Raw genomic sequence first — 6,489 nt, 5'->3', positions numbered from 1 at the left:
ACCAGGTAAGGGGGGAAGGTGACAAAGTTTGGGGAGCACTGCCTTAAGTGAAGGTCCCTGGTGCTGTAATGTCCTCTGGAAGAGGATAGGAGAGCCCAGGCCTGTGCTCTCCACTGGGCTCTGGATCAGGGCCAAATGGTGGGCAGCTACACTGGACACCTTGGGGTGTCAAGCCGCTTCCCCTTCCTAGCCCTTTAGCTTCATGGAGTAAGTCACTTGAGCCAAGTGTCTGACCTGCACACTCTGTCATTTCTCTCTCCTTTGTAGGTTTCCACTGGTTAGTGCAGTCAGGCCTCAGACAAGGAGCTCCTGGGCAGTATTTTCCCCTCAGAGCACCAGTCTGCTCCCTTCCACTACCTGCCCCCTGTGAGCCACTCTGCTCTGCTTCTCCTTTTAAGCTCTGCCTCCAGTCTGTCCAGGCTTTGCAGGTGTGGCTGGTCAGGACCGCTTGGCCTTACATTAGCTTCATGGAATGTTAGCGCTTTATGCAACAACCCTTCCACCAGCCAACCTAAGAGAGGCACAGTTCTCGTTGCAAGAGAATTGGCCAGGCATAGGGTTGGCATTGCCTTGCTCAGTGAATGAAGGTCAATTGGCAGAGATGGGTGCAGGATACACATTCTTCTGGGGAGGTTGCCCAGCCTCAGAGCCAGGACAACTGGGTATTGGCTTTACCATTACCAACTCCATTGCTTGCAAGCTTAAAAGTCTACCTAAAGACATAAGTGATCATCTGATGGTTTTGTAGTTGCCATTGAAACATAAGCAGTATGTTACCACTATCAACGCTTATGCTCCTACCATCACAAATACTGAAAACGAGAAAGAAAAGTTCTCTGGCGACTTAGACAAACTCATTGTGCCTACATTGGCATCAGATAAATTTATTATCCTAGGGAGACTTTAATGCAAGGATTGGCAATAATATCTGATGACCTGCCATTGGACAGCATGAGCCTGGGAAAGAGAATAGCAATGGAAGACTGCTACTTTGTGAGTACGTCAAGTGTCAATTAGAAGTATTGTGTGCACCTTTTCCCGCCTACCAGACAAAAGGAAAACATCATGGGTGCACCCAAGATCCAAACAATGACCTCTTATCCACTGCATCATTGTCCAGTGGCAAGATCTACAGGATGTACAAACCACTGCAAGCCTGGATGGGCAGACTTCTGGAAAGACCATCACATGATCTCTCCAAACTGTTATTAGTCATTCAACCAGAGCATCGCAAGTCATCATCTAAACCAATCAGATGGCTCAACATAAAGTGATTACAAGATGAAGTGGAGCTTTGTAATAACATTACAGCAGCTATGTCTGACCCTGCTGGACTGACAACCAGTGTTAATGTAAACAGTGAGTGGGCAACTTTTCTCAACGTGGTATATCAAGTCACTCTATCTTGAGTACAGCAAAACAACATCGTCAAGATTGGTTTAATGAGAATGGTGGAACACTATGGCAGATGAAGTCCAAGGCTATACCAGCCACCAGGAGACCAAAGATTTCTCTGCTGCTTTTAAAGACGTGTATGGTCTGACACATACCATTACGGTGCCCTTGAAGAGCGTGGTTGGCCTAACACTGATCACTGACAACGGAGAAACATTTCAGAGGTGGCAACAGCATTTCAGTGATGTTTTGAACACGCTGTTTAACATTACAGACAAGGCACTAATAAGAGTAGTAGATCATCCAACGCGTAATGACAACAAGGACACACTCCCATCCCTTGATGAAGTCAGCCCTTCAATCCATGCCATGTACGTCTGCAGGGCTCCCGGATCTGATGGCATTCCTGCAGAAATATTGGAATATGAAGATGAGATCCTGCTGAGGAGACTTCATTAATTCATACTCAATATATGGAGTATTGAAGACATATTGTATGACTTTCAAATTATCATCATTGGTTTGTTAACCCAGGGTTTGAGCGTCCACACTCATTTGTAACCCTAGGTTGGGAACTGTAGAACCCTGTGTCCCAAACTGGGGCTCCAGTGTCTACACTGATTTATTCAGGCTTGAGTCCAACCACCCACAGCCCAGACTTCCTAGTGCCTTCCCAGAATGTGGCCATTCTAGCCCTTTGTTCATGATGCACTGTGGGAAAACTTGACCATCCACCAAACTTGACTGTCAAGAGGACAAAGAAAGCCAGACCAAGGGATACTTCTGGGGGACTCCATGAGCACAAATCCAGTAGGACTGTGTCTACACTACAAAGCAATATGGCCTGAAACCTGGGTCCTATCTTGATTTAGGCTCTGGATCTCCACCCCCATGGGGTGCTCATATCCTGAGTCTGAGTATGATTTGTGTATAGATGGAAGGAGAGTTAGGCTTGAGCCTGAGTTCAAACCCTGAGCTTACATGTCAGTGCAGACATACACTAAAACAACATTAATTAACCCTCACATCCATGGTGAGGCTTAAGCATACATTCCTGGGTTTGGGGGGTGCTTGGAACAGGGGTTTTGGTTTTGGCCCACTAGAAAAATAAGGTCCATTGGTGCATGGTGGACCTTGATCAAGTTACAGATCTGCAGTTTGTCTCTTTTATTGATGGGTAAACTGAGGCACTCAGACACTTGATTCATCTATACTAAGGCCAGAAGGAGTGTTGGATCATTTGCTCTGATCTTCTGTATAACACAGGGGGGAGCGATAGCTCAGTGGTTTGAGCAGGATTGTGAGTTCAGTCCTTGAGGGGGCCATTTAGGGATCTGGGGCAAAAATTGGTCCTGCTAGTGAAGGCAGGGGGCGGGACTCCATGACCTTTTAAGGTCCCTTCCAGTTCTAGGAGATTGGTATATCTCCTATTGTTGTTATTATATATTACACAGGCCATAGCATTTTACCCAGGGATTCCTGCAGTGGAGGGAACTGATCTTCCCAGATATGTACATAGACACTAGTGAGGATGATAGGCTTGCGGTTGAACAGGAGTGACCTTGATAAGATTGCTTACACAGTGGAAAAAAAAATCTCTGACCTTGCCCTCTGGTACCCCCAGTGCTCTGATGGCTTATTGAAGCAAATCAGTCACATTCCTCAATGAGTGTGTTTTACCAGAACAGCTACTTCTCTGACCTCTTGCATTAAAGCCGCAGGGAGGTATCCTGAAATTCTACAGACATACAGAGCCAAATTTGGGGTACGCACCCTGTTTGTACCAGGGCGGAATTGGGCCTATAGTGCAAAGAGCAATGAAACATTTTGCGCTTACTTGCGTCCTGTTCTTGTTTCAATAGAAACTGTGAGGTTGTCAGCATGAATATTTCTATGTCCTGGCAGACATAAAGGGCCAAAAACTGAGCTGAAGATCTGACTCAGAATGTGCCTGCATTTATAGCCCTTAGCCCCCATAAGGGCCAGAAATGTACTTCTAATTGGAAGATGACGTGTTTTTCAAAGCATGCAGAAAAATCCACACTAAACCCAGAGCCTTGGAGTGACCAGGAAAACTGATCCATCGGTTACTGAACATCGCAGCTTTCCACCTAGTTGGCTTCTTTGTTTGTTATGTAACTAATGATAGTTTATGTAGAACCTAAGACAAACAGAGATAATTTGTATAAAGTCCAAGGGTGATTTAAATGGTCTTTTCAAGAAGCAGAAGGAATGATGGAGACTGCAGCCAGTCTGTTCCAGAAGGTTTTATTGGGAGCTTAATATTTGCTAGGTATCTCTATGGTATGTTACTCATTATGTGTCTGCCAACTAATTGGTAGCTTATGCTGTATGTTCTGGTTAAATAATACCATACACTTGAGTTTAAATGATTAAAGAATCACTGCCCCTTAACATAACCACAGATGCACTGGCATGTGACTATTCCTTGGTAGTCACATTTCTTGGATGAATTCATAAAATCATAGACTTTAAGGTCAGAAGGGACCATTATGATCATCTAGTCTAACCTCATGCACAACATAGGTCACACAATCTCACTCCTGTATCAAACCTATGTCTGAGCCACTGAAGTCCTCAAATCATGGTTTAAAGACTTCAGGGTGAAGAGAAACTTCCAGCAAGTGATCCATGCCCCACACTGCAGAGGAAGGCGAACCCTCCCCTCCCCAGGGCTTCTGCCAATCTGCCCTGAAGGAAATTTCCTTTCCGACCCCCAAAATGGCGATTAGCTAAACCTTGAGCATGTGGGCAAGACTCACCAGTCAGCACCCAGGAAAGAATTCTCTGTAGTAACTCAGATCCCACCCCATCTAACATCCCATCACGGGCCATTGGGCATATTTACTGCCTGTAGTCAAAGATGAATTAATTCCCAAAATTAGGTTATCCCCTTATACCATCCCCTCCATAAACTTATCAAGCTTAGTCTTGAAGCCACATATGTCTTTTGCCCCCACTACTCCCATTGGAAGGCTGTTCCAGAACTTCACTCCTCTAATGGTTAGAAACCTTAGTCTAATTTCAAGTCAAAACTTCCTGATAGCCAGTTTATATCCATTTGTTCTTGTGTCCACATTGGTACTGATCTTAAATAATTCCTCTCCCTCCCTGGTATTTATTCCTCTGATATTTTTATAGAAAGCAATCATATCTCCCCTCAGCCTTCTTTTGGTTAGGCTAAACAAGCCAAGCTCTTTGAGTCTCCTTTCATAAGACAGGTTTTCCATTCCTTGGATCATCTTAGTAGCCCTTCTCTTTAAGGCACTTTACAGAGTCCCAAAGAATCCAACCTGTTCCAGCGCACTTTAGTGTCGCGGACAATTGTGTGTGTGAGACAGTGATGATTTACAATGAGTGTATTTGGAAGGTATGTGTAACTTGATGGCTAGATGTAGTGTATATATTCCTTGGATGATAGAGCCATCTCTCCTTTCTTTTAGTGTTCTTTTGTAAGAGGCACCCTTGGTCACAACTCCAGTTGAGCACCTGCTCTTGGTTACTCACCAGACTGCTATGAGTGGATCGAGCCGTGGAATCCCCTAGGTGTCCTAAGCTTCCAGAGTCTGAACAGAGTCCAGGCACTGTCCTTATCTTAGGGTCTGGAGTCCTTTTTGTCTCAGTGCCTGCCTTGCATCTCGAAACATGGAGCCTTCTCCACCCAGCTCTCTATTCTGCCCTTGGCCGTTTCATCCCCTCTCCCTTTCCTGCCCATAACTATTCTGTGGCTTTCAGTCATCCCCCTGTGAGTCCTTTTCTAACCTTTCAGGCCCTTGCTCAAGTGACTCCTAGAACAGCCTTAACAAATGATAGACCTCTACTAGGCAACTTCATTCCCAGACATCCTCTGTTCTGACAAACCAGTTTTCCTGGTTGAGATCTAGACTATTGATTAATATATTTGTATTTGACTAAAGGACCATCCCAAATTAACAACCCTCTGTTGTCAGCCCTGTCAGACTTTCAGTTCAACCTGGAGGTAAAGAGGGAACAGAGAACACAGCACTCAAAGCCCTCACATTCAAAATGGAGTTTGCTGCTTGGTAAAGATATGCCCAGAGAGTCCATAATCTCACACTGAATCCACAAATCACACAGTTTTCCCAAACGGTCATACCCTGACAATCAGCACAGTCCCTTGTTGAGATGGCAGTGTTGTCTAGTGGCTGGGACACTACATTGGGAGACTTGGGTTCTACTCCCAGTTCTGCTACTGACTGACACTGCATGACGTTGGGTAAGTCATTTCTCCTCTGTTTCTTGCCCCATCCTTTGTGCGTCTTGTCTATTTAGACTCATCGGGACAGGGACTGTCTCTCACCATGTGTCTCTACAGTGCCTGGCAAAAGGGGCTCCAATCTCTGTTTGGTTCTTCAGGCATTAGAGGGATGTGGACAAGGCTGGCTCTAGGCACCAGCATTCCAAGCACGAGCTTGGGGCAGCACTTTTCAAGAGGCAGCACTCAAAGGGTTTTTGTTGTGTGTTTTTTTCCGGCAGCACTCCATTTTTTGTTGTTGTTGTTGTTTTTGCTTTGGCGGTGGCACTCTGCTCTTCCCCGCCTTTTTATTTTATTTTTTTTTTGCTTGGGGCAGCAAGAAACCTGGAGCCGGCCCTGGATGTGAACATTGCATAAGGCCACTGCAAGAGACACAATTGGCCATGGGATGAGAGGCGGGGATCTGAGAGCGTGAATCAAGATACATTTATATTTGGAAGCCTAATGTTCTAATAAGATGGCATGAAAATATTTTTTAATGTTATTTAATTTATGCATCATTGACACAGCTGTGAAATATCAAGATAATTTAGATACAAACAAGTTGATAAAAGGGGTTACACATGAATTTAATCCTTACAAACATTGATTAATTTGCTTGCTGGGTCGTTGGGATGCCTGATCTGCCACACACAATTTTGCTCTATGGTGTACAGTTGAAAGTTAGGCCGCTTTGACTATCCCACTAATGGTAAAGTGGGACAACTCTCCTCCCTTGTGTGGATGCAGCTATATGGGTATGAGTGTGCTCTGTACCAGTATAGCTGTTTCTGTATGGGACGGGAATAACTATATGG

Source organism: Chelonoidis abingdonii, chromosome 7 (genome assembly GCF_003597395.2).
Source record: "Chelonoidis abingdonii isolate Lonesome George chromosome 7, CheloAbing_2.0, whole genome shotgun sequence".
In the NCBI taxonomy this organism is placed as follows: domain Eukaryota; kingdom Metazoa; phylum Chordata; order Testudines; family Testudinidae; genus Chelonoidis; species Chelonoidis abingdonii.
This window is presented reverse-complemented; position numbering follows the sequence as displayed.